The sequence below is a fragment of the Puma concolor genome, chromosome D4 (genome assembly GCF_028749965.1).
Source record: "Puma concolor isolate L17-30 chromosome D4, mPumCon1.1.hap2, whole genome shotgun sequence".
NCBI lineage: Eukaryota > Metazoa > Chordata > Mammalia > Carnivora > Felidae > Puma > Puma concolor.
The window spans coordinates 42,131,175-42,152,659 of NC_141679.1; the positions used below are offsets into that span (position 1 = coordinate 42,131,175).

The following is a 21,485-nucleotide window of genomic DNA, read 5'->3' on the forward strand; positions in this document are numbered from 1 at the left end:
CAAATACTCCCTCAAGAAACATTAAATTCCAGCCCACAGTTTTCGAAATAGAGAAACTGAGGACCAAAGTAGTTCATTCAATCTGATTAGTTTAGACTTGCAGTCCACACACAACCCCAGATGTATAGGGGAGGAAGGTAAAGAGCAGAGGTGAAAGCAAAAGCGGAGATGAATGCAAAGCTGGTTTCAAAAGAACCTTGCCCTGAATACAGAATATTAAATGCATATTGCCATTCATAAGACACAGGAACTCTTTAAAATTCAAAACAATATTGACTGTCCACAGATATATTCTAAAATGGAATTTTACTTGTCAACCATTTTTAATAAGGAACTGAGGGCATAAATGGGCCCATTCCATTTAAATTATTTTTTAAAATTGGAGATGCATGGTGTCTGAGTATAGGCATGATGGAGCCAGAGGAGTTACGCCATCACTGATGTGTTTATGTCTCAGTGGTAAAATATTCTGGTTTTGCCTATTCTGTAAAGACTAATTAAAGTCTTTTCAGTTCTTCATTCTTCCCTTGTACACTCAAGGTACTTTACGTCTGCAGTATAAATAATGGAATCTGCCAAACTGCCTAGCTGTTTTCATAGTGAAAATTATATTTGAAAAAAATTTTTTTAATTTTTTTACAATAGGCTAATTACTCACCTTTTATAAGTAATGCCATCTCAGACCAAAGCCTGACTTCTAAAAATGTAAACTACAGTTTCAACTGGGTATTTGGTAAGGGTAGGATTATGTAGCACAATATAATCAACTACATTCAGAAAAGTGAACTATCCTCTAGAACCTTCCAGTTCAAAATACACTGCAGCCTCCAGGTAGCAAAAAAATTCATTCACAAAACTGTGCCTTTAGCAGTACTGGGTATGGTCTCTCTTCTAAGCTGTTAAGAAAATTTGAAGTCCATAAAGTGGTATTTGTGTAAGTCCTCTAAATGTTGGCATCCATTGTATTTAAAAACAATATACTTTAAAAAAATTGTTAATGTTTGTTTATTTTTGAGAGAGAGAGAGAGAGAGCCATAGAGTGTGAATGGGCAGGGCAGAGAGACAGAGGGAGACACATAATCTTAAGCAGGCTCCAGGCTCTGAGCTGTCAGCACAGAGCCCGATGCAGGACTGGAACCCACAAACTGAGATCATGACCTGAGCTGAAGTCGGATGCTTAATCGACTGAGCCACCCAGACACCTCTAATAATTCATTTATTTTTTGTTTTTAATAATTCATTTACTTTAATAATTCATTTATTTTGTTTTCCTTTCTATTCAGATAACTCTTTGGAAATACCCATCTTTCTATGCCTCTGTTTCTTCACCAGAAAGAGGAAAATAGTAACTGTTTACCCTCAGATACCACCCACTCATCCTACTCTACAGGGGTATTATAAAGGTTATTTAGATATGAAAGTCAAAGTGTTGTAGGCTGTGTGAAAGACAAGGCTGGAATACAGAATCACAGAATCAATAGTCCTCTTAAGCTATACTTTCAAAAGAGAACTTCATGACATTGTAACCACGTCTATCTGTTTCTCTTCCAAGTTGTTAGGTAGATGTTAGATCATGTTTCCAAAATGATAATTTGCTGATCCAATTTTGCTTACGACTTCAATCAGTGAAAGAAGAAAAACAAATAACCCAAAAAGCCAATTGTCTTACATTTCCAGTTATAAGCAAAATCAGACGCACATACATTTCACTTTTTATTGCTCTGACCAATTCTAAATGCAACTTGACTTTACTGTTGTTTCAAATGATTCATATTGCAAAGGTTTTGTCACTGAACTGAGGAAAACATTACAGGGTTTGGGTTTCTTATCCTCCACCAGTCACTTGTCCCAGAAGCTAAACAGAACTCCCAGCTCTCTGGCTGATCATGGCTGGGAGCTCATTAGGCTGTTCCTCACGTTAAATTACTGAAAAGGGTGATGTATTTATAATACAGCTTGCGATGCTATAAAATGGCTCATCAATCTGTTTTATTCATGGAAAGTCCACATAAGGCCACTAGTCTGTTACTGGCAATAAACCTTGGGTGCGTCTTCAAAAGACCTGCATATTAGATAGTGATTTATGTCTCTGTCCAAGAAATCAAACATGATACTAACAAGGCAAGGGATAACTCAACTGACACTTTCAAAAGCAATATAATTTCAGTAGTAAATCAAGTGGATATAACATATACAGGGAAAAGAGAAAGACAGATGATTAGCATGTATATATTAAAAGAAAAGCAGAATGTTAAAAAAAATAGTGTTCAGATCTTAAACAATTCTTCGTATGTTCTCTGCATTATTTTTCTTACATGGTATTTCTTAGATAGCTTAGTCACTCGTCATCTTCCATTTTATGACTAGACTACTCATTTGTCAAGACACTGATATATCCTAAATAATTTGCTGTTGTATTTCAGTACCCAAAAGCAGAGTTGCTCAGTTGTTCTTAACCTTAAAATGTAAGGCTGTTTTGGATGAGAAAGACCCAGCAAAAAGAATGGAGAACTATTAAGAATCAACATGAGATATTAAAATATTTAGTTAGGTCTCATACTGTTTTCAGAGAAAGGCATATTAGAAAATTTTTCCCTGGAGTCTGGAGTTAGGAGTCCGGAGATCCCAATGCCTCAAAAAAGATCTCACTTTAAGATCAAGAAATAAATTCACTATAAAACAAGTAATTTTTTTTAAATCACTGAGTGTTCTTTTAAGCTGCCAAATAGTCATTTAAACAAATAGTATGAATATCAATAGTATGACATAGAAAATAAAAGGGTTTCTAATACAAGTGAGTAATGAGTTTAAGATGCCTTACACATACTTGCTATTTTTATCTTCAATGGTCAACTTTAAAAAAACTCATTTTAATAAAATTTAAGGTGAGTTATACAGATTTTGTATCTTATCACACACACTGAACCTGTTTGCATTACTTTATCTGGAAAAGAGAAACCTTATTTTTAAAAGAGAGTTTTTTTTTTTAAATATCCCGAAGTGCACATGACATCACCACTTTTCTTTTCCATCAGTGTGCCTCATATTCTTGTTTGGCAAAACTGGAAAGCTACTTGAATTTTCCTTGTGAGATGCTCAATCTTATGGACAGGGATCGTGCATGCAACAACATTCCTAGAAGTGAAAGGCATCCTCCCCGTTACTGTTAGTCAAAATAAAACACTCAGCTTTGGGAAGGAGTCACTGGAAACACCTTCCATGTCACTGGAGGCAAGCCTTCCTGGAGCACTGGACTGTGGTTGCTGAAAGGACCTCTGTGATCCCTTCTTCTTAAGGGTTCACAGGTTCAAGTTTTAAACTCTTTATTTCAAATGTTGATGGCTATACATCTGTGTTTATATTCAGCTAAAACAAATATGAACTCTAAATTACAAACAAGTTTTTGCAGCTAAAAGTTACGTGATTTTCAAAATAAATCAAATGTTTTAAATGCTGCAAAATTAAGGACAACTACAAAGCTTAAGCCTGGAAAGAAAATTGTGGGTTCATACAGTAATTGGATCTGCGTAGTTTTACTATTAAACAACTTTGAAAATAATCACAGGTCAATTAAGAGTGAGAGGTGATTTCTTTTTCTCATATCTCACCTGTCTCCAAAGCTTTTAGAACAGAGAAAGAGCAGAAAACTCACCCCAACCCCCCCCAAAACTCAAAACATATTTAAGTGCCCACACACAGAGATTTCTCCTTTGATATGTACAAACAGAAAATAAACTATCTCCTCTTGCGTCCTCAAACACAAAACGCACACACATACATATCGCCGGCCAGACATCCTTCAGGTTATTTCACAGTTAAATAAAATGGGGTTCTTTTGAGCATTTTGACACAAATACACCACACACACACACACACACACACACACACTCGCACACTCCAAGAATCCTGCCTCCAATTTTTCTGTCACAAGGAGCACTCTGGGGGGCCCAGGCGGGAGGGGAGGGGGGGAGCTGTTTGGGAAACAGAAGGAGCTGTTTCAGCAGGCATGGGTTTCTCTCTGTGCCTGTGAAGTGGACATTGGCATATCTAGCCTAGGCTTTTCCTGTGGGGTTCATCTGGTCGGCAGGGTGGGGAATAGTTGTCTGAGCCATACCAAGGTCAGCCAGCTAGGGCTGACAGTCTCTGTCTCTGTACAAAGAAAAGAATCAATACTTTTGGACTACGGCTGTGCCCTCAGTGTAAAACAACAAACATGCAGCGTCTGACATGTTTCTAGGTGATTTGTGGCAGAACCTCTTGTCTGATCTGTATCCAGGAGCTGCTGTGTTACTGCTGCTCTTTGCTTTTCGCCTCCCCCACCCCCTTCCCAGGCCCCCTCCTGCATGCCCCAGCTCTGTGATGTCTAATACTTTAGTCAGGTACAGAGGCGGGGGTTCTACCCTACAGCTACTTGTCACTCAATAAATCACACCTACAAGCGCAGTCTGCACAGAGTGATCTGGGCTTTAACAAAGGATCAGAGGGACAAAGTGCAGGCAAGATACTGTAATTATAACAAAACTAAAATATTCAGAGAGAGGGACAAACGCACAGGCTCTGAGGCAGGGATAACATGTCACTAGAAATGGTAGCTTTTGTCCTCTCTTTTTTGGTTTCACTCTTAATATATCCCTCTACTCCTTCCTCTGCCACCCCAAACCCATCATTTATTTTGTTTTTCTTGTTCCTTGCTCTAATCAGAATTAGAGGCATAACAGGAACATTATTAAAGCATCATTAAAATAAATCATTGTCATCTCAGATTTTAAAATATATGTTAAGTTGAACTAAATGCAAGAGGCACCTTCAATACGTACAGTATATTCCAATCGTATCCTTGTCTAAAATATTTGTGCAGAGGCCCCAAATCCTCCTGAAACTGCCCAAAATATAAAAACTGTACCAAGAGACAGCTATTAATTATGGATTGAAGTTGATTATTTGAAGAGCCATTAAACAATTTCACTCATACAAAAAGATGCTTGTTTTGTCTGACTGCAGTTTGTGTAGAAATAACTCTTCAATAAAATGTTCAAATGTATTATACATTCTTCAATTTGCTTAGGAATAATTTTATACTACTTCTGTTCTTTCTCACGCATCCCCCACCTCCCAAATTTATTTTCCAGAGTCTGAACCATTAGCCAAGTCAGATCAGAAGGTTTTGGACAGTTTCTTCTGTTCTAAGTATTTTAAATGCAGCCATGTGAGTTATCCTGGCAATTTAAGTCACATCAGACACCTCTTAATGCAGGAAAAGTGATGTTCCATCATGGAGGTCTTGCACAAGCTTCTACTGTAACTGTTGCTGATGAAAATAAAAGTGAGTTAGAATAGCTCTACACTTCCTTCCTAGTCAATCAATGCCTGACAGCACCAGTTCCTTCAGCCATGTACTTCAGCGATGATGGATCAATAACTGTGGTTTAACAACAGGGAGCCACCAATCATTATACGAATGATTAAAAGGGGTCTCACTCACACACACCTCTGCAGACAGAGTAGGCCATGAGATCAGAATACTTGCCACATTATGCTTCATACTACAGAAATTCAGGTAAAGAAGGGAAGAATGGGGGAGGGAAAATCATTAAAACACAGCATAAAGGAAATATAAAATGTTTATCACAGGGCCAATAAAAGCAAAAAAAAGGCAGGAGAAGGAATGCTTATTGTAAATTCTACAAAGCATCAACATTATTAAGATTCCTTGGAATATCACATAAATGTCCCCTTTACCCACCACGCATCCACACGGCCCCTCTGCCTGGAGGGTCAGTCTCACCTCACTATCTTGGAAATCCTTGATGTCATGACTTGTTCTTATCTCACTATATTAAAATTATTCCTTGAGTATCTATCTGGAAAGCTTCAAGAACCCTAGAACTGTTTCATCCAGGAATAAACATATTCCCTGGCATAAAACAGGTGATTGACATGATTGACAAATTAATAAAATGAATGAATCAGCCTTTAAAAAAAAACTGGTCTCTTTTTAAAAGAACTCTGGCAAAAGATATTGTACAACTCCTTCATGTACCCATAGAATAATACCTAGAATCCATTTATCACAAAGCAAAACACCATAAATTATCAAATTAAACTATCTATATATATCTCTTGCAGAATGGCAAAATTCTCAACATTGCTGACTGTCCTTTCTCATTTTTCTGAGAACAGTAATGAGGGGTCCATCCTGGCATACACTCACACAGAAAATGCTGACTAAGGGCCACTCGGTCTTAACACTGCTCATGATGCAGAGGTGCACTGGTTCTGACCTCTAACAGGACAGAAGATAAACATGTAAGGACATAAACACAAAACGTTATTGTAAGTGCTTCAGAAAACATACATAAAAGGGTAGTGTTCTTAACCAAGGGAGGTTTTGCTGCTCAGGAAACACTTGGCAATGTCTACAGACATTTTGGGTTATATCACTGGGGTTGGGGACAGAGGAGAATGTATTATCTAATGGGTAGAGGTCAAAGATGCAGCTAAATATTGTACAATGCACAACATGGCACCCCATAGCAAATAATCAGTCAAACAGAAATGTCAACAGATCCAAGGATGAGAAATCCTGGTGTGGGGTGTTCAGGGAGCACAGAGGAAGACAGTACCTAACTACCTGAAGAACAAAGAACACAGTGGAGGAATGGAGAACTCAACTCATCCCTAACAATAGCAGACAGGTGAATAGAGGGAAGGACAGGATTTGGGACTGGGGAAGCGGGGAAGCAACGAGGGTCAGATGTGCAAGTTAGAATACTCTAGTCACAGCAGGAGGGACAGCCCAGAGAAATTTAAACATTAAGATGGAAATGAAGAAATAATGTGCGTCTTTATAAGATCAGAGGCACTGGGACTGCAGAGAAAGGAGGAGGTAAACAGTAGAGTTAGTTGCCTTTTGGATTTGGGGAGGGAACTAGGGAAAGGGAAGAGTCTAGGAGGACTTTCCCATTTCCCACAAGGGTAGGATTTAGACAGGTGGTGATGCCATTTAACCTACAGCAGAGTCTGGCTGAAGAGATCCTGAAAAATTTAGGCTCTGACTGGCTGAGTAGAGCATCCACAGTAGCTGAAGTTACAAACATGGAGCCCTACAGAGAAGTCTGGGATGAAGAAAGAGTTGGGTAGTTATCAGCAGGTCAGTAAAAATATAAAAAGGGAATGAGGGCCACTGCCTAAAGTGTGTAGAAGAAAACCAGGAAAAAAAATTGTATTTAAAAGAACACAAAACGATGAACTAGAAAACAAGGAATTAGAAAAGTAAGGACAGAACTGTAAGAATGGAGAGCCAGAAAACCCAAAAGACTTCAAGGAGGAGCAAAAGTGATAAGCAGCAAATACCACAATGAAATAAAAAACAACAAAAAGCTCCTACAAGGGGTATGGGATGAAAGGTCAAGTCCAGAGCTGCTGTTGTGGGTAAGAAGCTAGGCTGTAGGAGACGAAGATAGGAAACAGGCTGAGTTCTGAATGGAAGGTCAGAAAACAGCCTGCCAGATAGGAAAAGAGGTGTGACCTGGCTATCTATAGTCTGATGGGAATGAGCCTGCACCACAAAGAGGCTGCTCTTATATAGGTAATAGGAAAGAACTGGAAATAAGCTAAAGGAGAATCATTTAATCTACATGATGGAATAACGTACAGTCCCTAATGATGATAGAAGGATGTTCATGATATTATATACACAGAAATACATAAACATAGATCAATGTATTTATTAAATGTCATACTGTAAACATAATCACCAAAAGCTTCATTTGAAGTGCTACACTGGATATGTGGGTATGTTTATCTTAGGGTGGCTTGGGTTATAGATGATCATGGTTTTGCTTCTTCTGATCTCTTAGTCTCTAAAATTAACATGCTTGATACACATGAAAATTTATTTTAAAAAGAATTAAAATTAACTCAATACATAAGAAAAATAGAGTCTCAATAATAGACCATCTGGAACACCTGGGTGGCTCAGTCAGTTGAGCATCCAACTTCAGCTCAGCCCATGATCTCATGGTTCAAGAGTCAGAGCCCCATGTCGGGCTCTATGCCGACAGCTGAGAGCCCAGAGACTGTTCAGAGTCTGTGTCTCCCTCTCTCTATGCCCCTCCCCTACTTGCGCTCTGTCTCTCTCTCAAATATAATTAAACATTAAAAAATAATTATAATAGACCATGATCTCTGGGACAAGAGAGGCATGGCATCCAAATCACCCCCAGGTGAAAAGAGGCACTAATTTGAGAGGAAGGTGAGCACCTCTGTATTAAAATGCCAACCGTCTGGCAAATTAGAAATTCTCCAATTTAGAAGTATCTACCAAATGAGTGGAAGCAAATGTGCACTGTTAAACTGTCTATCTATAATTAACAAAAATTTTGAGTGCCATTCTTTTTGCAATAATTTCAAAGCATGAAAAGAAAAACAAACTAGTATAAAAGGGTGGTAGGGAGAATAAAAAAGAGGAAAGAAAACAAAACTTTTGAGTAGCTGATACATGTTAGTTAATTTTCCTAAATGCCACTGTGAAACAAGGCCACCTCAGTTTACACTGCCTCAAACTAAAACACACATTAATGTAGCCAAATGCTTGGCTAAATGCTTGTTTTTACCGTGAATAGCTTTCATATTGTTCTGCATATCACCTTCTGGATTCCTTAACCTTTTTTTTCCTTCAAATGGCCAAAGCCACAATTAGAGGGAACAGTTCCAATGTCAAATTCTTAGCAATTCCCTTATCCTTCCAAATTCTGGGAAAGATCATAGGTCTTGCAAGTATGTGCCCAACCCTTTTCCTCCCCAGCATCAATAAACAACTTGGTCTGTCTCTTAGGGAAAGGCTGCATTTTGCCACACAGATGATTCACTAAGTAGGCCAGAACCGACAATCCAACTATCAAATATCCAGTACCAGTGTTTTCTTTACCCACATGTGGTGAGTACTCTTTTTTTGCCCCTTTTTTCAACTCTTTACACCCTTGTAGGATGTTACCAACAGCAGAAATACATATGACTCACTGACCTGGCAGAAGATAAGATGACAGTTTACATTATCTTAAAATTATCGACTAGGTTCAGAAAAATAGGTATGGCCAACACATAAGTTTTTCTACAATGGTCTGCCTTTTGGAATGTGATTAAACTTAAGCATGGGTTCTGTTGAGAGCCAGGGCCTAGAATGGTGCCTGCATCATAGAAGGTACTCAGCAAATACTGGGTGAATGGATACATGAATGGGTAACTGGACGGGTAGATGGGTAACTGGCAGATAGATAGAAAAGGGGACACAGGTAACCATGCATCTGCATACACACACATAATGCAGAGGGCCCTGGGCAGTATTACAGTCAGGTGCCATTGTGCTTCCATGTAGAAAGGCTATCCTTTTCATCATGGTCTTCTGAATATTCAGGATCCTTTAAGATGAATTTTTGACAATGGCATAGCTTTTCAAGATCACCAAGTTTGTTCTTACATCAGGGCCTTATGACTTCTTTCCCTCTGTTAAAATGTTCTTCCTCTAGATCTGTGCAGGACTCACTCTCTAATTTTACTCAGGCCTCTGCAAAAATGTCATCTCTTCAAAGCTGCCTTTACTCGTCACTCCATGGCAGGTCCTTAAAATAGTACGACCCTCCCTACCATAACTCCTCATCCCCTTGCTCTGTTTTTCTTCATAGCCCTTAACATATACCGTATCTATTCTGCTTATTAGTATTAGTTGTCTTCTCCACTGAAATATAATTTCTAGGAGGAAAGGACTTTGTCACATTCACCACAGTATAATCAACAACCAAATCAGTGTCTTAAACAGAATTATATGCTCAATATGTTAAATGAATACAGCCAAATTATCCCCTGTAGATCACTTTATAAATCTGTTGTCATCTTTTCTCCCAGGAAGTTTCACTCACATCTGGGACCCCTTGCTTAGCTGTTCCCCAAAAATAGTATATACTTAGCAGTCTGCTCATAATGTTACCCATGCCTTTGATGCCTTTCACCTTCTGGAAACTCCACAGCTTCTAAAACCATCAAGGACCAGCTCAAAATAGCACCTCCTTTTCTAACCTTATTCCAGAGGAAGACATTATTATTTCCTTTTCTGTACTCCTCCTGATTCTTAATACATAGGAAGACTGTACTACACAGCACTTTGTATTAGTTTGTTGTTTATGTGCACACTTCCCACAACTTAGCAGAACAAGAGCTGCTTAAGGTACCCATTAAAATAGGCTGTAATCTGCCCACACAAATAAAGCCAATTTTCTTTGGACAAAAAAAAAAAAAAAAAGAAAAAAGGGAAGGTAGAGAGAAAAAAAGTTAAAAAAAAAAAACCTGAGTGCCCACAGGAGGTGCCAAAGTGATGCATGATTTCATTTAATCCTGAATACAATAAATGCAAATACCATTGATCCCACTTTAAAGATAAACTGAGGCTTAAAACAAGTAATCTTCCCAGGGCCACATGCTAAAACTGAGATTACAACCTAGGACTTCCCTTTTCCATTCCTAGAGAGAAGGAAAAAGATGATGAGTCCTGTGTCACAGGAGCATGAGGGAATGGACAATATGCTCAATGTTAAACTGAGAAACCCTGGGTTTTAGTCCTACTAAAGTTAGTCCTTGCTAGCTTTGTGAGCTTACTTGGGTAAACCACATAACCTCTCTAAACTAGCTTCCTCATTTATAAAACAGTGGGTACCACCTATTCTGCCTAAATCTCAAATAGTTTATTTGGAGACCAACTTCAGTAGTGCATGGGAAAGTGATTAGTAAATTATATAGCTCTATGTTAGCTCCCCAGAGGTGAAAATCAAGTGTGGGTCCACATTATAGAAGACTCTAGAGCCCTGTGCCTCATCATTTCAGAAGCCATTAACAGTTCAATGTGATCATTTCCTCCCCACCCAGGACATCCCTAAGTCACAACTGCCATACAGAACTACTGCCTTGGAGACTCCTACTAAGGCAGCTGTAAACTTCTACTCACCTGATTTTCTTACCTATCTTTAAAGACTAGATATATATAAGTGATTGGTTGTAACGGAAATCCCTGAATTAAAAAAAAAAATTAATAAAATTAACTTCTCAAAATGTTTCACATGTCTATATAAATTCACAAAAGAATAAAAATTATCTTGTAAATGACTACTACAGAATTAAATATTAATAGAGGATTTAAAAAAAAAACAAAATATTAAATGAATAAAACTAATCTGAATTTATTTAACTCAACTCCTTAGCTTCAAAGACAAGGAACAGAGCTGGGCCTAAGTTCTGGGTGTGTAGAAAACCACACTAACAATCATCTTCAAACCACCAGTTATTTGAAACAGCTGCAAATATGTTTCCTTAGAAAAACAGATTGGGATTTAGGGGCTTACAAGGTGATAGCAATTTAGTTAACCATTCAAAAGGAAATTTCTATTCAACCCATTAAACTCCTAACATTTCTCCTTTGGGGGAAAGGGGGAAACAGTGACATTAGTTCAGGAGTTTATTTTGTGTACTTGAAATAGATATTCTGGTCCTCTAAACAGTAGCTGTTACGATGCTACATATTTAAAACATTTTAGAACACATGGCTCAAAAAAGTAAACACAACAAACCTACAAAGCATAGAACAGGACAAAATCCCAGTCTGTTACTCACTAATCAGACCACATCTCCAATATTTTCTTTAAATGCTAGACGAGAAACACTGATCACAATGGAGAACAGCCAGAGAAAACTGGCCAGATTTTAACGCATCACAAGAAATGAAAATTAACCAACTTTAAAACAGAAAAAGCAATGAACATTTGATGGCAAAATAGGGGGAACTTTCCACTAGCTTCTCCTCTAGAAATACCATTCTTAAATAAGGCTACCGAATCAATGGTTTTTATTCAATCATTTAAAAAATACTTGTTAAGTCTTTATTACTCCCAGTCAGTACCCTAAACAGGAAGGATATAAAGGGGAAATCTTCCAGTCTGTCCTCAAGGAGGTCATGGACTATTCTGGTTACATCCTGTCTCATCATTTAAGTGGTTTCATTCTAAAATGTAGTGATTCCACTGACAACATCTTAATAACTTCCACCACCACCACCACCCCGACAATTCCAGTGATTTGCAGGCAACCCACTATATTTTGAATGAACATATACACAGGTTCAGTCTCATTTACCAAATGGGTTATTTACTCTAGCTATGTGACTCTGAACCACACTATAACAAGAAGGGGCTGAACCAGACGATATCTGATATCAGATAAAATCCTGATATTTTTATTCAAGTTCTTAGAACATTTGCTCTAAAATTGTGTCTTTCTGTAACTACACTCAGGTTCTACCTCTCTACTCTGACATCATACAGGGAAAAAAAATCACATATCATACAGGGGCAAAAAAAAAAAAATCACACAAAAAAATCGCAAATCCCTGCTGGGATATCTAATACACTGAATAAAATTTTAAATTAAAGTGTGAGGTGTGAATATTACTTACTTAGTGAGAAGAAATATGAAAGGGGACTCATGAAAGCAGATTTTCCAAAAATCTTTGCCTTAATAAGCAATTTCCTGTTTGAGTAAATGTACTATTAAACATATAGGAACTTGTCTAGAGACTTGTTATAAAGTTCTGCAATATTAAGTGTATGGTCCAAAACAAGGGAGGAGGTAATCCCCATGCAAGGAAAGATCTAACTGAAGTAGGTAGCCATTATTAGAGATCTGCCATACAAACTGAACCCTCTAAAAGTCCTCAATTCCCTCTATCCCACTTCTCTGATAAGGCTTTCATCCTGGTTTCTCGATGCAAAGGGAAATACCGTAACAAGAAAAGGACCAACTCCAGACTTACGAAGGCAGTGCTCACTTCATTTCAAACACTGGATTCAACAGGCAGTGCTCCACGTCACCGAGGTCCTATACCTCCACGGCCCCAAGGATGCCTACCGTCCCATGCCAGTCCTTGCCTGCTACTTGCTGGTATTGTTGCACATTAGCATACTATTTCTACTCCACTGGCTGCCTTTTGCCAGAATGCCCACAATTCTTACCAGCTCTGTTAACGATAACTTCACAGGGCCAAAACTTTGGTGTCTAATAACATCCCACTCTAACTACATTAAATGGTGATCTTGAGTCAGGCAGTGACACCAAGTTTCTGCCTAGGGCCTCTTCCCTTTAGCCTGGGACTGATTCGGGGCACCACAGAGACCTGGACTTTGTAGTAAACAACAGCACATTCAGAAATTCTATTTGGGAAACATTTCTGGAAATTGCCTTATCCCAGTCCGGTCTGGTGTTGGGCATGGTATCTAAGTGCTCACATCAATGAGATTCACAAAAATGACAGAAAAGTAATAGCAGGGGTAGTAACAGCATTTAGAAAAATAGGGGGGCAAGTAAGAGGAAGCTGGTTGTTTCTTTGGCTGAATATACTACTGTTTTGCTCTAGGGGTAAACTCTCAGCTTTAAACCTGGCCTCAATCAGCCTCATTAACATTAACTGTGTTATTATGATAAAGAATCAGCAACACAGAATGAACAATCAACCCAAAGTAGGTAGTTGGGGACTGGGTGTGACACTACCTGTTGGGTTTGGTCAAATCATCTGCCTTTTCTTCATCTATAAATTAAACAGCATGGCCCCATGCCGACTTGTTTAAGTGGCGGTGAAAAATAATGAAAAATGCTCTACAAATATAAGGTGATATTGCCATCACGTAGTATTTTTTTCCTAGTTCTTTCATCCTTCCATTCATTCAATATATATACACTTGAGCACCTACTCAGCACCTGATAGACATATACTAGACACTGTATTGTGTGGTGGAGACATCAACATGAATGAGACATGGCCACAAATCAAGGGGTAAGTGGGGTAAGTTTAACTAAGAAAGCAATTATAACACAGTGTAGCAGGAACAGGAATAGAGGGATACACAGAAAGCTCTATGAGCAAGAAACACAGACCAGGTGGACAAGGTGTTGAGAGAACTCTTACAGAAGAAACATCTGAGCTAAGTCTTGAGCAAAATGTACACGGCTGTGTCATCCTGCAACTGGCTAATACACAAGCCCGTGCAAATCTTACACCTAATAATTATAATTCAGTGACTTTTTCTGTAAACATGTCAACATGAAATGTGTGCACTGGCATGTTTCACTTATACCCATGAAATATTATGTCTAATGTTGCAGATACGTAGCTTGTTCTGAATCCAAGGAATTCTTTATAAATCAGGGAGGTGCCTTAGAAATCTTAGAAACTATCCCATACTAGATAGACCTGTAACTTCTTTTACGTTGAGCAATCCTTACCATCTTATTTTAGTGGTTGAAACTATCCTGTGTTACCAAACAAAAAAGTGTGTTTAATATTTGACTAGCATCAAGAATTTATATCTAAGACTAATTTAGAGATACGAAAATTGCCAAATAATGCCAAATGATTTTCTAAAAAGAACAAAATTTACTAATTCTTAAACCAAGCTATCAAACATCATAAAACTGGGCAAATCAAATGAAGATCATTCACGATATGATCATACTTGTATTCCTAAGCACAGTGGCCAAAGATCCTCTACTTTGCTAATTTTATGACCTCTAAACTTTTTACAAGTTGAAGGTGGACATGTCCAAGTTTTCTTTCCTTTATAATTAAACATTTGATAACAAAAATAACCAGCTTAAAAAAAAATCTGTAAACATATACTTCCTACCTGTTTAACTCTTCTTAGGAAATCATCACTAATTAAAAAGACACAAACTACCACAATTAGTTTTTTAGCCATTTTTATAATAAAGACTTCCAGGATTAGAAATAATAAAGAAACTAACATTTTACTTGAAAATTTATCAGTTTATTAGTTCTTTTCTTTGTAATAATTCAATGATTATCTGTATTTATAAAACAGCAGTAATTTCAGTAATTCCTTCATTAATAACTCCTTTCAGTTATTTCTTGCATAAAATCTGAATTTTTCTTTCAATAAATAGGAAGTCATGTGACTTTTAGTATATTTTTTCCCCCATAAAATACATTTCTCTATGAAGTTCTACCTTCTTACATACTTTCCTCTAGAGCTATGTTTTGCCAGAGGGCTTTTCTCTCTCTCTGTTTTTGGTCTCATCTTCAATTCTCTGTTTTCTTCACTCTGGTAATTTTGACATTCCCTTGATCTCTGTCATCTCCATTGCAAATATTCTCCCCTATAACTATACAGATGTTTTGTTTTTCTCAATAGCATGAATACTTCAATAAAATAGACAAGCATATTAAAGATATTTAATATGCTTCATTAGAAGAAACAAACAACAGCTTAAAAACACAGGCACAAAAAGGTTACTGACCAATACTCTCAATTATCTGAATACTACAGAGCAACTGACAACACAGTAAACAACATCTGAGCTATCTTGGCAATTAAGTAAAAACATCTTTCAAGAAACCATAGGTCAGCTTTCAATGCTAAGACTTGTTGGGTGATTCTGTATCTAAACCCTTCAACACACATGCAGCTGATGTGATATGTTTTCTCAGTTCAGACGCCATATCTAAACAGCAAATTTATCTGTTTTGCTACCGTATAAAATGTAATCTACACTAATCTATTCAAAGCAACATTCACACATATCTTTTTAAAATTTTTTAATGTTTATTTATTTCTGAGACAGAGAGAGACAGAGCATGAGTGGGGGAGGACAGAGAGAGGGAGACACAGAATCAGAAGCAGGCTCCAGGCTCTGAGCTGTCAGCACAGAGCCCAACGCGGGGCTCGAACTCGCAAACCCTGAGATCATGACCTGAGCCGAAGTCGGTCGCTCAACTGACTGAGCCGCCCAGGCGCCCCTACATTCACACATATTTTAGAAGTGATATATCCTTTAAAAAAAATTCTGATGTTTTGAGTAAGTGCTATCTATTTCATTTTAATGTAATTAGTATTATTCAACATGGACACTTTACTCGCTTTTTTGTTTTTCCTTTGGATAATTTTTTTCTGCTTGAGTTTATAGCGTTTTAAAATTCACATACAAATTCAAGTATTTATGAACTAGTATTAGGGCAGTATTTTACTCTGAAAAATGTTTAAGCCAACAATGAACATTGTAGGTTTCCTATTTCCATTAAAGTGGTGAATAGTATCAGAGAGAAATATATTTCTCTCACACACACACACACACACACACACACACACACACACACACACACACACAATGTTATGAAATTACTGTCACTAGTTGGTTGTTTACCTAAGAATGGTAATGAGATGTGATGACCTACCTTCTTTAGCCAAGTCCTCTTTGTAATAATAACATTCATTCATTCAACAGTTAACCAACATTTGGAGCACTATGTTTATTCAAGGATTTTTCCCTTTGCAAGTCTAACCAGCCCATACAAGAATAGAATCCATAATCAGGTTATTGCTGATTCCATGCTCTACTCAATTGAGATAGGCAGTGCAAACAACTGAAGTATTGTTACTGCGCAAGATAATCAACAACATAGTTAATTGAAAATTAATAGTAGGGCTCCCTACTTAGTGCCAAATGTAGTCATTTGAAGTAGTCACCTCCAACAGCCCAAGAAAGTCAATTCTCAATTATCGAAAAAAAGGATCATCTGAGCAAATAGGACTTTCGACTTCCTATTGACTTAATTAAATCGAATCAGAGATTTACTCTTTTGATAACATTTCACTTTCTCTAGCATGTATCATTTAGACATAATCAAACAAGAAATCTTTTAAAACCAAAACATTTACCAGATTCTTAATACGGAAGTAAAGAAAGGTGTACTTCAAGTTTATACAGAGAGGAAGCCAGAGTATTTTTAGAACTTACTGTGTGCCAGACACCAGAGTACACAAAGAGGGACACAACTTGGTTCTTACCCTCGAGGAGAGTATTTTTCGGCTGTTTGCTGATTCTCCACTCTCTTTGTCAGAGAAAAACACCACCTATTCAAGAACTTGACTGTAACTTTATCCCATGTGAATTCTTTCTTGGTTTGCCTGTCCTGTGTGACTTCATGGCTTAAAGATCAGTATTTATCACATTCATTCACTCATCAAGCAATTATCAGTACTATCCTGTAAGTGCCAGGAATAATAGTTGAGACTCTATCAGTGAAAAGACAAAATCTATCCCTTGGGAAAATCACAGTACAACTCTAACAAGTTAACTTACCTAAATCCACTGCATAAAGCAGAGATCCCTTGGAAACACCAGTTTAGGCATCTTTACATCACTATTCTAGCAAACTGGAAGAGCTAAATGTGTTAATTCAGTACCAGATGAAAAATCTTTGGTTTGGAAATCAAAAGACCATGTTTTGATCACAATAGGTCACTGTGACACTCTGGGCCTCACAGTGTGTCAAACAATGAGGTCGCTGTCTGACCCATGTAATCTCAGGGTCTACTGGTATATGACTGAATATTCGGATTTCAAGTGAGAGAGGTAAACATATTTAACAACCTCAGGATCTGCTTTAAACAATTTTAAACCCATCTAAGCTATGATTAGTTCAATGACTAGGCTTAAGCTGAAATCACATCTTGAAACATTATTGTAACCATTATTGTGGAATTTACTTTCTGATTTTGATATATTGAGTTCTTTTCTTGTCTTCCCTTACCCCTAGATGTATAATTTGGGTCTGCTGTATTCTTTCAAACGAAGAATTGGCAGGGTGGTTGCTGTTACTTAGGATAAGTGTATAATCTCTTTGACTTTCTCTTGTTGGGCAAACTGCCCAGTGAGTATCAATTTTTTTTAGAGCTACAAATATGGTTTTAATAGATTCACAGATTTCAAATTATTAGAATTCAGAGCACGTCTCTCCCAGGGTGAGCAGATAATTCACAACAATCCATGTAGATGCAAAGGAGATGACAATGGATCAATCTGTATGTGAATAAGTTGAAATAGTGGTTTACTGCTCCTCCTATCTCTACAACCCACTCCCACCCCACCCCCCAACACTGAAGAAAAATGCCTCAGTCTGTGGGAGTTCAAATTAGTTATTATACCCACTTTAGGGACTGAGGAAGACTTACTGTAAATCAGCCACTCAGAAACCACATTTGACATATTTTGGTTAGAATATAACTATAAGTTGCATAATATGGTACCTATTGATTAAAGCTTGGGATTATAATGGAAAGCAATTGCCATACATTGAAAGTGACCAACCACAAGATAGAAAATTGTTCCTCAAGAGCCTACAAAAGGAATAATTTTCCTTATAACCTAAAACTCCTTATCCTCTAGACGGCATATTCTATCACTCCTTAAGACTGTATTTTGCCCTAAAGGTGCTAAGATATCTTAACCTCAAATCACCTAACTGTTCAACTCTCTGAGACCAACAGAAAGTTCTAGCAGAGTAAACTGAATTCTTTACTGAAACAGTAATGGCCATTTTGAACTGGAGCAAAAGAGCAAATCAGAAAAATGTCTCATTGGATAACAATTCCCAATTGGCTGAGGATGTTATAATAGTTATAAATTCACATTAGAGTCTGCCTTTCTGGGTTTTTTTCTGTCCTTTTTACCTCTATAAAATATAATAATTTATTGAGGGAGTTACTGTATGTCAGATACAGTGCAATCGTGTCCCTTCTATCTACCTGTACAAATAGAGAACTCGTTTTTCTCTGCCACCCATGAAGTATCACTCCTATAAGCAGTATATATTTCTTTAAAAACAGAAATACCCAGGTAGGAAAGAAATCATATACCATAGAGAAAGAATTAAGATCAGTTCATCTACTTCTAAGAAGCAATGGAACTGGATGGAGAGTATTATGCTAAGTGAAATCAGTCAGGCAGAGAAAGACAGATATCATATGTTTTCACTCATATGTGGATCCTGAGAAACTTAACAGAAGTCCATGGGGGAGGGGAAGGGGTAAAAAAAGTTACAGAGAGGAAAGGAGTCAAACCATAAGAGACTCTTAAATACTGAGAACAAACTGTGGGTGATGGGCATTGAGGAGGGCACCTGTTGGGATGAGCACTGGGTGTTGCAAGGAAACCAATTTGACAATAAATTATATTTAATATAAAAAAAAGCAAAAGGTGCTGGAGACTTGAACTGCAGATTGAATGGATGGTAGGAAACTTTGATGTTTCATACCCTCTGCATGAGTCACGATAGTAGTTAACCTTATAATTTTGGGACCATGACTCCAGTAAAAATACATAACTACAATAAAAAGAGCACATATAATAATTGTGTAACTCAATTGCTTTTGTTAAAAGTTGGTTTCTGAAACAGATTCTTCTGTCATATAACTGGCGAAGACATGCGTAATGTTTTAATCCTGCTGGGGACTATTTTTTAGTATTTCCTTACAGTCTACCCTAAATCTTCACTCATGTATCAGATGTCTCGGTTCAATAGAAGCATGAACTATACCTACTGGGGTTCCTCGGTCCATTTGGAAAAACACAGTGAGGATTTGGGCCTTCATTTTTGAAGATGTGAAAGAGCCAAATCACCCTGTGACAGAATTCTGCTAAATAACTCTTGTGTTTTTTAGAAGAATATTAACAGTAGCTGAGCAGTTAACAACTTTCCCCTATTCCAAAATCAAGGATATGGAATATAATTGAGATAATGCCTCTAAATGTTTTGTGCTTCACTGTGGATAAAGCAGTGGATCTGTGTCCATGAAAGGGAAATGCATTACACATTCCAGTTCACTCTGATCTGACCAATATTCCAAGTGGAATGCTAAAATTACTAAGGAAAATGCCAACAATCCTTTCAAATACCTAAGTTAAGGTAAAGGCACAACTGAACCCATGTGAGAAGAGCACTACAACAAATGAGGCAGCAAATACTGCGGAGTACTCTTACGCTTTTAGATCCACATAAAAAAACAACCTGTCTGTCCCTACAGTGGGCTCCATCTCTGCACCACCAAAAACCCTTCCTGTCTCACTTCTTATTCCAGCCACATCAACTCACTTCCCCCATTTATAGCTAAGTGTCGTCTGACTCTGAGTTTGCCTCACATGCATCATGCTTCCTGACAAATTGGAAGTATAGGGACTTAATGCTCAAAGGACCACACTGATCCACCAAGAATGAGAGTCAATGGGTAAACATTTTCCCCTTTTATTTTGTGGGGAGACATATTCATGAGGTGCCTCCAAAGGCCCCAGTGGGAATAAGCACCCATTAGTAGTACTGATCACTTTAATAATTCATCATTGTGGTTTCCTCTGGTCCTTCATTCTTACTCTGGACTCTACCCAAACAAAGTACCGTCATGTAAGTCATCACCTTGTGATCTGTTCGCAAGGGGACCTAGTTAAGTCAGCTCTCCAAAAGATCCTAAAATGTATACATAAAATAATATCTGAATGGACCAAAACACAAGAAGATATCAGATAGTGACATACACAATTCACAGTAAAAAAGAATAGATAAATGATAAAAGGAGAGAAACTAGAAAAGCACCCAGAAGACCCAGAAGGCTGGATCTTCCCATCCAGAAACAGTAGCAGCCCATGGAGGAACCATACTCAGAAAAATTCTGAAGGGCACAACTTGTAGCCCTTCTACTTTTATTACTAGGACTTCTATTTGACAGAGAGTGAGACTATACCCTAGAGCTGCTCATATGACCACAGCATATGGTCATATGCATCACTCCCAGTTAGATATAGGACACACAGCCTCATGTTTTCTTTTCAAATCTTTGAAACCTACTTCCTAATAGATCTGAGAAGCAGGCTCTCATAAGTGAGCAGAGAAGGGCAGTCAGCCCACTGTTAGTCACCTCTTCAACCCAGAAAGCTTCCTGTCCCACCATATGCTTGGCTCCAGTCAGCAGATCCCCGGATTTCAATACTGGTTTGACAAGTATTGTCCTGCACAGCTTCCCAGGAAACAGACCCAAACTCCATCAAATATATCTGCATAGTACAACAGTGATTGAAAATCCAAGTTGCATAATCCAGAACAGAGCCAAGTGTAACACTGAAAAAGTATCCTTACATGTATTGTGAGGTTGTCTTACGCCACAGTTTCTCTCATTAAGCACATTCTGAACAAATCATTCATAGATGATTGTTCTGAAATCTTTTAGTGGTTACTGATTCACAAAACCACAGAAATAATACATATTCTGCTAACAGTCAGGGATGTTGCTATGGCATCACAGATAATCACTTTTGAAACAGAGGTATCTTTGGCACTCTTCTGAAGATGAAACAAAAATCTTTAAAATATTATATCCAAATATCTGATTTGTCAATTTGGAAATGTTTAATACCAACACAAACCAGTAAAGAAGGGAAAAAATCCTGATTGTTCAGGGCAAAATGAAATCACAATTAAGATTTTATAGGGGCGCCTGGGTGGCTCAGTCAGTTAAGCGGTTAAGCATCCAACTTCGGCTCAGGTCATGATCTCGTGGTTCGTAGGTTCAAGCCCTGCGTTGGGCTCTGCAGACAGCTCAGAG

General features: G+C 37.8%; 1 protein-coding gene across 12 annotated transcripts in view; it reads right to left on the bottom strand.

Annotated features, from left to right (window-relative positions):
* BNC2 (basonuclin zinc finger protein 2) overlaps window positions 1–21,485 on the bottom strand; it is a 440,387-nt gene that overhangs the window by 224,530 nt on the left and 194,372 nt on the right. Inside the window, exon 1 of one of the 12 annotated variants that reach the window (XM_086685368.1) lies at window positions 17,194–17,971. The exons of the other annotated variants lie outside the window; for them this stretch is intronic. The gene's annotated coding sequence lies outside the window, so the exon portion shown is untranslated. Of the gene's footprint in view, window positions 1–17,193; window positions 17,972–21,485 lie in introns of those variants that run through there. 12 annotated transcript variants of the gene reach the window in all.